This window comes from Corvus brachyrhynchos, unplaced genomic scaffold (assembly GCF_000691975.1).
Source record: "Corvus brachyrhynchos isolate BGI_N302 unplaced genomic scaffold, ASM69197v1 scaffold97, whole genome shotgun sequence".
NCBI lineage: Eukaryota > Metazoa > Chordata > Aves > Passeriformes > Corvidae > Corvus > Corvus brachyrhynchos.
The window spans coordinates 77,817-87,600 of record NW_008239758.1 but is presented as its reverse complement, the minus strand read 5'-3'; the positions used below and the strand labels follow the sequence as shown (position 1 = coordinate 87,600).

General features: G+C 39.5%; 1 protein-coding gene across 1 annotated transcript in view; it reads right to left on the bottom strand.

Moving 5' to 3' along the window:
- RAB27A (RAB27A, member RAS oncogene family) overlaps positions 1 to 9,069 on the bottom strand; it is a 30,268-nt gene extending 21,199 nt beyond the window's left edge. The window contains exon 1 of the mRNA XM_008639997.2: positions 8,919 to 9,069. The gene's annotated coding sequence lies outside the window, so the exon portion shown is untranslated. The remainder of the gene's footprint in view (positions 1 to 8,918) is intronic.
- Positions 9,070 to 9,784: the final 715 nt, after the last annotated feature.

Genomic DNA, 9,784 nt, shown 5'->3' with positions numbered 1-9,784 from the left:
TGAACCACTTCTGATGGCAACAAGCTCCAAGAAGAGATCGGAATGATGATATTGCCAGAAACTTTCTGAAACACTGATGCTAAACCTGCAAGCTCCTGTCCCTGCACAATCTTAAGAGACACATGCAGACATTTTAAACGACTCCAAGGAAATAAAACTACTGATTGAACATGTAAACCAACTCTTCAATGAGTCAGTTTCCAAGGGCCTGTTAACACAGGCCCCTAAGATGCAGAATTCACACGTCTGCCCTGATTTCAACACCGGTGTCTGCACTGAGGCACTCGCTGGATGGAGGGTCCTGCACTGGATCCAAGGGCTGAGACAGGATCTTCACAGCCCCCTGCAGTCCCACGAGACCTCTTCCCCTCTCAGACACCCCTGACATTACAGATGCTCACAGGAGAGGACTGAAAGGTGTGGACAAAGCAAGTTTTGCACTCACTATGTAAGATTTAGCAGATGTGAGCTTTTGCAGACAAGTGTCCTTGCACAATCCTTTCTTGCCTCAGTTTCTTTCCTCAAGCTGCTTCAAGAGCAGCAAAGAAAGAAAATTAAGGTGGTGTCTAAAACTAGTCTCCAATCTTATAATTTAAGAAGTGCTGCAGACAGGCTGCTACAAACTTTTAACGTATGGATTCATCTACCAATAACAAAGACAGCTCCACATGCTTCTTAACTCACTTGTTTCAGTGTTCAACTATCTCGCCTCCTCTCGTGAATCGAGGCAATTTTTATTTTCCTTGCCCTGGTGAACATCTAAGTTCTGTTATACAGAGCTGGAACACTTTTTATGCCCTGCCTTAGCTTTTCCCCAGAATTAACTAAGATATATTTCTTTGACGTTTAGTTACAGGTTGTAATTTTTAAAACTCTACCTCTTCTTGGTTCAATCCAATCTTCTATAAATTTCACCAGTTTTAGAGGAATATAAAGGACTCTTTTTTGCTCCTACATGCAATTAAAAAACAGAATTGCACTCAATTTTCAGCAACATGCACATTTTTAATCTTTAACTGCTTGCTTCCCTGATCAATACTGGTACATTTGCTTAACTGTGAAGAAATATTCAGACCACAAGCACCCTAGAATTTCTGGTAACTGCTCCAGAGTGCAGAAGGAGGAACAGGATAAGAAGTGTTGACAGACAAAGCAGCAACTTGTCTGCCATGTTGCAAACAGCCCTGGGGGGTGACTACACACACTGAGCACAAACTGTCTGTCTGGAAGTCTCAACCAGCAATGTAAATGGAGTTCAAACTCCTCCACACAGTCACATGTTTGCCATCTTTAATGGAAAAACAATTCATAAATAATCCCCAGACTTCAGTGTTTTATTTCAGGATGAAATGAGGCTGCTCAACTTGCCTCTTACCAACTTGGTGTGAGGAACACCAACTAATTTTTCCTTCCCTCCTCCCAGACAAGGGTTTTATCCAAAACAGTAAGACTTTGCCAGAAAGGTACAGCTGAAATAAAGAGGTTTTCTTGAGGGTGAAGTTATGTTGATTTCAAACTGGAGATTTATAAACTGGGAAGACATCAATGTTTGGTTATTTATAGTCTCTGTTTTTAAACAAACACGTCTGCAGCCTCTCAGCAAATGCTGCACAGGCAGCTGAGCCAGCCCTGCTGTGGTGGCAGGAAGCAAAAGCAAACCAAGCAGCAGCAGCTGGAACAGGAACCACTGCAGGCAGCCCAAGGTGAGCCTTCCTCCCACTGCTACCCCAATCCGAGGGGGTTATAAGAGCTTGGACATCTTCTCAGTTTATGTAGGGGATCAAAATTACACCAGTAAAGTTCTGAAACTGTGAAAAGCAGTTTTGAAGCTCCAGCTCTACAAAGGAATAACCATCTATTTAGTTATTCAATATTCCTGATGTTTTTACAAGTTCTATGAACAGGTTGTATGAACAAAGTTATCTCAATGCATGGAATTTATGGTCTACTTGTAAAAATTTTGTATGCTTTGCAGGCCCAGGAATTCAAGAGGAAATTTGAGGAGTTAAACACAGTGAACAGTGTGGAGCATTCTTCATTACAAGCATCAGAATATTTGCCTTCATACATTCCATGCCCCTGAGAAAATTTGCAGGTGTCCAAACTGTCCTGTAGCAGATGTTTCTTCTGTAAGAAAAATGCTGATTGCTACCTGCCCACAGAAATAAAGACATCTGCCACTGGAGAGAGGAATAGGAGAAGAAGTGGATCTAGTAACAGCCCATTTCAGATAATGCTACAGAACACACCCCTGTTTCCAAAGCCAAGAGCTGTGCCTAACATCAATGTCATCTGCCCCTGCTCTGCAGTAACATATCAATACCTCAGGACAGAACTCAAAAGACCTGCAAGGAGGAGATAAATTCCATATAAAGGATTTTTTCTTTTGCTTTCCTCTCACCAGTATCCTTTCAGGGAAGAAAAGAAAAAGAAAAAGAAAAAAAAAAAAAAAAAGAAGAGACGACAACCCACACTCACAAAATCAGCTTTCACACCAGAGCTCCAGAACTGTAACAGCTGAACTTTGCCAGGACCAAATCATGAAATATCCCCTCAGTGATTAAAATAAAAGTAGGTCAGGCAGGCCTTTCTGCTACCCAAAGGCACACCTGCTAAATATTTAGCAATATTCAGATTAAACTAAAACTTTCATTATGTTCTTTCAACTGTAAGCCAATCTAGGCAATTTTAGTAATGGTGACAGAGCTTTCTTTCAGCATTGCAAGAGATAAAATATCGGTATATTTAAGGTCTGTAGATTTCACCTGGAAAAGAGGTTCTTTAAAATAATCTGCTCCAAGAGAGGCTCTAGATAACTACCTTTCAAGAATTACCAGGGTCTCTTCAACAATAAAAAGTTAACAGTAAAATAATCAACAACTGAAAAGCATCAGCTTTGCTTTCACAGAACATCACACTGCCTAAAGACAGGAATCCTTTGCAGCAGCTGGGCACTCAAGATCAGCACTTTGAGAAACTTCAGACCAAACTCCTGTCATCAGAAAAAACATCAAAAGATTGCTTCCCAAAACAAGATTTATATATGGTTATATTTGGCCTCAAAAAAGATTAGTAAAATTATCCCAAACAAGCGACTTTAATTGATCTGTCAATTCTGTTCAACCGCAGAATTTCTGCCTCTACATCACTTTCTGTTAATGCCCACGTAGGCACAGTCTATCCCCAAGGCAAAGCCAAGCGTAGATACCTACTCCAGATCTGAATTAGAAGGGGAAGGAAAGAACCCTTTAATACCTGAACCAGGTTCTCTCTTATTACAGGTCTGAAATATCAGAAAGAAAATTGTATTAAAAAATACTATCGTACATGTCTTTGTATAAGATGTTAAAACACCAAGAAATGGTGAAAACAAGTTTATTTAAAATGGCAATAAAATGTGTATGAATAAACATGAGTATTTGTTCTGACTGAAATGAGCAAATGTCATCATTTTGCATGTAGGAAATGGTATTTTGGCAACATTTGCACTACTCAAATTATATAATCTGTACTCAAAAGAACATTTAATCTAAAGACGGATGGATTATTTGACATGCTACAGCTCTTCTGTGAGACTATGTTGGTTCACATTTGGTAAGACTTATGAAGTGTGTGCCTGACTGCATGAGGAGAGCACCTAGAGCAGTACTGCATGAGACACCAGTGGCCCTGCATTGGGTGAGAAGCTGTAAAAGCACACCAATAATCTGATGTCTCTATCTTCAGCCTGAAGAGCTACAAATCTCATTTTAGATCAGTGATCTTTGTCTACTTTAAAGGGTTGATGACTAAGTGAACTTTTTAAATTAAAAAACATAGTAGCTTTGCAGGAAGCTTCTGTCCCAATTTAAAGGAACATGTGCACTACAGCTACTTAAGAAAGGATTTTCAAGGTTTTACAATCCTATATTAATACAGCTTTGAAAGTGTCTGTCATATTTTTATCCACACTAAAGATTGATTGATATGTGTTTATTCTTAGCACTACCTAATCCAACATGTTATTTGAAAACCAATTTCAGCAGAGCTGGGTTCTCTTTCCAGCAAAAGAAGACCTTGTTCACATCTTTTCTGAATCTACTTAATAGGGCAAGTGGTTCTTCATTCTCCTCACAAGCTGACAACAGTGCCTTTTACACTTTAAATCTGCCCTCAGGAGGAAAAATGGAAAGGTTAGTTATGTGAAATATGTGACAGACAGAGAAGTCTGCTGCTTCTGAGCTACAGCAGAGTAATGCTTCTGCAGTGTATTGTTCTTTGATCTTCCATGCAATGAAGCACATGAAACCAAATTAAACACCTGTGATGCCTATTTTTTTCTACCATTTCTTAAAGCATGAACACCATTAACATTACAGCTCCTTCATATTCCCATTTATTCAGTGACTCCCCGGGTTAACTAACCTGACTGGTCGATCTGCCTTCCTTCAGGGTGTGCAGGAGGAATGAGTGGGCTTGGAAAGGTGGTGATTCTGCAGTACATTACCAAAGTAGGCCTTCAGTTCCATTGGCCCCATTCCAGTCCCTGTGTGACTCCCAGTTACTAAAAACGTTACTGCTCCCATTCTTCATGCTCCCACAAGATGCTAGGCTGAAGAAAAATTCCCTAGGGCTCAACACACCACACTAGAGATTATAAATGCAATAATGACTTCTTGGAACAAAGCTCCAAATTTGCAATGCAAAAAACAAAGCTGAAATGAGGACATGCCTCTTAGCCTGGTTTCCTAAGGAAACAAAGCTCATTAGAGAAGGGCAGAGACACTGAATTTCTGTTATTTCTGCCTTCTCCCCCAACATTTGAATCTGCTGATCAGCTTTAACATTCCTTTACAGAGGGGAAGAAGCCACATAGATCTGAACTTTCTCTATACTTTGTGAAAAAATGGCAAGCTGGGTAAAGGGATGTGTGGGACGCTGCCTCCCCTGAAAGCTAGCAGTTACAGTTTCCAGTTCTGCAAGGGAAACCCACCAGCTGCCCAGGTCGTACCTGCCGCAGCACATACTGTGACCGTCATTCAATATTACATTTGCTTTCAAGTTGAATTTAAAAGACACCATCTATTTTAAAAGCAAATCTACTATTAAAAAGTGAATGGAATAAAACCACTCATGTTTTAAAACCTACTAAAAAGCATGATTCTACTTTTGCAGCACGTTCTTTTCGCAGGCCTTCCAAAGCCTGCTCTGCAGCTCCTCATGACACACAGCAGAATCTCAGGCCCTGTGGGCTATATCCAAACAGACAATTCTAGAAAACTATCAAATAGAGATTTATAGTCACCTCTTCTATTTCACAGATAAAGAACATTTTAAAAACTACTACTTTAACAGCTCCAACTTGAGTCTACATTTATCCAAACTAAAATTATGAGAATTTTGCTATTAAATTCAGAAGAAACACAATCAAATCAGACAGTACTATCTCCAAACTCTGTTAACACCATCTCTGTACAGAGATGTCTATCCTGACACTGTTCCAAGAAAAAAACATGGAAAAAAAATAAGTATTAGTCAGACAGTTCACGCTCTGACAGAAAAGACCTGTCAAGTTGAATCAATGTTAGAGGAGAAAGTCAGTGGAGCATGTGCAGTTACATGCACAGGATCTGATAGTGCTGCATGAGAAAGACTCTGTTGGAAACGGATGATACCAGCAGGGCTAGAAATAACCTGATACCTGTATTTTGGGTCATATTCTGTCACGTATAAAGTTTGGTTTAGAACAAAACTAGTGGGGATGGGGGAGGAGGAATTATGATTAGCCTCTGCAATTAAAAAAAAAAAAAAACAAGCCACCATAAAAAGACCCCAATTATCCTGCTTTTTGCTATAATTCACATTCCGAATGTTATTAGGCTTCCAAGCAGACTTGGAAAGCACCAGCCATTGGCAATAACTGTAGCAGCAATTCATCTCATACAAACCTTGCATAAAACAGCTTCACAGCACAAGCAATCCCACAACTGTGAGCCTTGAGTGATTCCCTGAAATTCTCAAAATGCACCACCACTCCATGACAGTCACAAAATCACCAGCAGGGATCTCCAGGAGGAAGCTAATTTCCCTCAGCAACTACCAATATAAAATACTGTACTAGCAAGACTGGTGGATACACAAGAGAAAAAACAGAAAACTTGCATTTTTTATTCATAGAAATGAATAAAGTTTTCTTTTCCCCCTATCCAACATACATGCTTTATTGGTCCTTATCACTACTAGCAGCCTTCAGTCCAGTCCAAGTATTTCCTCTCCCCAGTTGTGTTACTGCAAAGAATTGTTTTCTTCCTTTCAGTTCACAGAGCAACCGTTTTCCTTACCGTCTTTGGGCGATAAGAGAACCAAATGAAATATCCCACAGTTAGGAAGATAATGAGCCAGACCTTAAGACAGACTGGGCTGACTTTGGACAACAGCACTTCTCCAGAGAACCTTCATCACCTTTTAATGACACATGCTTAACAGAAGTATTATAAAAATTGTGCAACAGTTGTTTTCAGTTTTGCTTTGCATTCTGCTGTTTCTAATTCAAACCTGAAAGGGGCTTACATACTTGAAAGCCTATCCTTTCCAACAAAATAAACTGCTCTTAAAAGAGGCATTGCTTCTACTCTTGGAGCTCAACTTACCTGAAAGTATTACTCCAGATTCAGAGTTTTTATCCACTTTGCTATTTATTCCTTTATCCTGTTATCACCTTTCAAACCAATAGCTCTGCACAGCTGCAAAACTGGAATCACAAACTCCAAAGTTAATTTGGAATCAGCTACTTGATTTACTTGATGGGTGTAGCAGTGTCCTTACACCCATCCAGTGCTTTATTTGCATATAAAATATCATAAAATATTTCAGCAAGGTGTACTCCTTAAAGTCCTTTCATTCACATATCACATTGACACAAAGAATTATTGCAGAAGTGCAGATTAATTTTCAAAATACCCTTCACAAGTAAATTTTTTTTCAAAATACCCTTCACATAAATTTGACTTTCAATTTAAAAACATTGCTCACATATATACCAACTTCTTTTGTCTACTGCAAACCACAGATTTCTGGAAAATTTTTACTCCTGCTAAATTTGTATCTTCACTGGTGTTTTCTGCCCCTTTGCTACCTTATTACCAGTCTTCACATTGTCTTCCGGAAGTGCCTTTTAGAAATGGGTTTGCAAACTCAGGAAAATATCACTGCACTGGTTTACATTTTGATATCATCCTCAGGGCCATAGAAGCAAGGACATTTGCCTGGAAGAACTTGTTAGGTCAGCTCCAGAGTGCTGAAATGTGCCAAAATGTCAAAAAGATTCCACCACCCAGTATATGCAAAACTGTCACACACACCCCAAAGCATCCTCAGCCCTTTGAAGCCACACCAACACCAGAGGAAAAAAGTATGCTAGTTATATGCCATATTTTAATCTATATGTCATAAGGCTTATTAGACTGTAAAATAAATCACAGGCACTGAGACTACTTATTACTATAAATCAAAAGTAAATTCTGCTGTTTTATGTATGAAAACACAACAACGTAAGGCTGTTCCAGGAAAGAAAGTCAGGGCTAGGACTTATTCACAAAGCTCCACTGGAGATAAAAGGATCATTAAATCATTAAGTGATCTCAGCTGATTTAACATGGTTCGAGTTAGTCCTGCCTCCTGACAGGTATGCAGTTCTGACTAAGAAAAGAATAAAAGAAATGAGGAAAAGAAATCTCATAACCAGATGCTATACCCAGAGGAAGACTGATTTGGAATATATTTGTATGAATAGAAAAAAAATGTGTTTCTGCTATAGAAAGCTGCCTTTTAAGTAAGAATTTATCAAACCATGCTGTACTTTTTTGCCATGTTTGAAGCCAGTGTTGTAAACTCAGATTGTATTTGCAGCACTGGGTGGTATCTACAAAACAGGAGCAAAAGCAAGCTCCAGAGCACTACATATGCCAAGCCCCGAAACTGTTTATCTATAAATACCTAAGTAACCCTTTGCAGGACCAATCACAAGCGCAGAGTACAACAATGCTGCTTTAATATAGAAGGGAATATTTGATGATTAATTATTTAAATCATGAGTTTAAAACATTTTAAATGCAACTTAATTATTTGCTGGGACATCAACAGGGGAAAAAGAGTTGTCATTCTTTATATTCCACCTCTAGTGCCAATTTTGCCTGTTTCTTAAAATTAAATTAATTTCTAACTACCTCTGTTGACTGTGACAGACTGATCTTAGTAATGGTGTTGATCTGCTAGATTATGCTGAAAGCTGACAGACCTATCACTGGTCACTTAGCAGCACAGTAGATACCCGGCAGTATCAGCACAACCAAGAATTCAAAGGCACACAGGGGTTACTGCACGTAATACTTGTTTCTGTAAATGTCAGAAGCTATTTAAGAATTCTTTTATCTCATCATATCTTCTCTTTGAAAGAAAAGGAAATGTGTAACCAAGTGATAAAATAATGTGCTCCCATGTTTAACAATAGTGATAAAACAAACTTACAGTCTGGTTTTAGACATCTGGTCGCTGATGAGAAACTTTGTTAACTGTGAAAATAAACCAGTGTAAGTTGTAGAACACCCTCTCTCCCCAACTCCTTTGTGCAAGAGATGTTAAATTAGAACCCTGAACATGCTGTTCTTTTTTCCATCTTTTTAACTTATGCTTTTAAGACATCCATTTAGCATCACAAATTCTATTCCTACATTTACCTAACATTTAAAATGCATATGGTAGTATATGCTTTTCCCTTGCTGGAAAATACTTGGAACACCCACAAAATTAGTAAAAAGTTTGTGACAAGAAAGAACGGCTGAGAGAAGATGTCTGTGTAAGATTAAGTTTCCAAGAAACCGCAGGCAGAATAGATTTCGTAGAGTTTCAAAGAAAAACCTGTAAGTATAGTAATACATCACCTTGCAGAACTAACTCCAAACACGTATGTGTTATCCTGATGAAAATCTCCTAAGCACCGTCCATGAGGGAAGGAAGCGTTAGAGGAGTCATACAATCAGAAAGCTCAAAATATTCCTGATGCACCTCTAAGAGATAAAAATTGAGTGACTTTGACAGTTTTAAGCATGTCCTTTATACTTTGCTAGCACCATTAAAAATACCACTTATATATCAATATACTCTAGTTACTTACAGAGCTAGGAAAATCAATAGGTGTTTCTGATAGATTTAGCTTTCTTTAGAGCCAAGGTCATCTAAGTGTAAATTCAACCCAAGCACTGCAAATCAGGCTGAAGGGCCCTTCTGAGCCTTCTTAGCAAGAAGCCTCCCTCAGACAAACATGCACTGTTCAGAAAGGAGCAACAGGTCTGTGGATACTCACATATAAGATTTAAGTCCTGGCTAAGCAGATATAACATTATTATAGTGCTTTCACAATAATTTACCACTTTTAAAGCCTTTTTAAAAAATTTAAACCAGACATGCAATCCCTTTCTCCTCTGTAAAAAGAAACGCACGCTTAAAGCGGTGGGAAACTTGCAGGTGCTACAGCTGCTGCGCAGGAAGGCCCGAGTGGGGTTATTTGTTCGCATTCAGGGCAGCAGCTGTGAAGGGAAGCACATGAGGGGCAGTTCAAAGGCCGAGGCTCCGAACGTCTCGCTTCGATCTCCCGAGTGAGGCCCCTTTGTTAAAGCCCGGGTCGCTGTTTTGGAGGCGCGGGCCGAGTGATAGGGCGGCAGCACCCCAAATTCCCTGCCCGAAACACCGTCCTGGAGCTCTGATCAAGCCCTCTGCCGGCCCGGCCAGGCCAGGCCAGGCCGCGCCG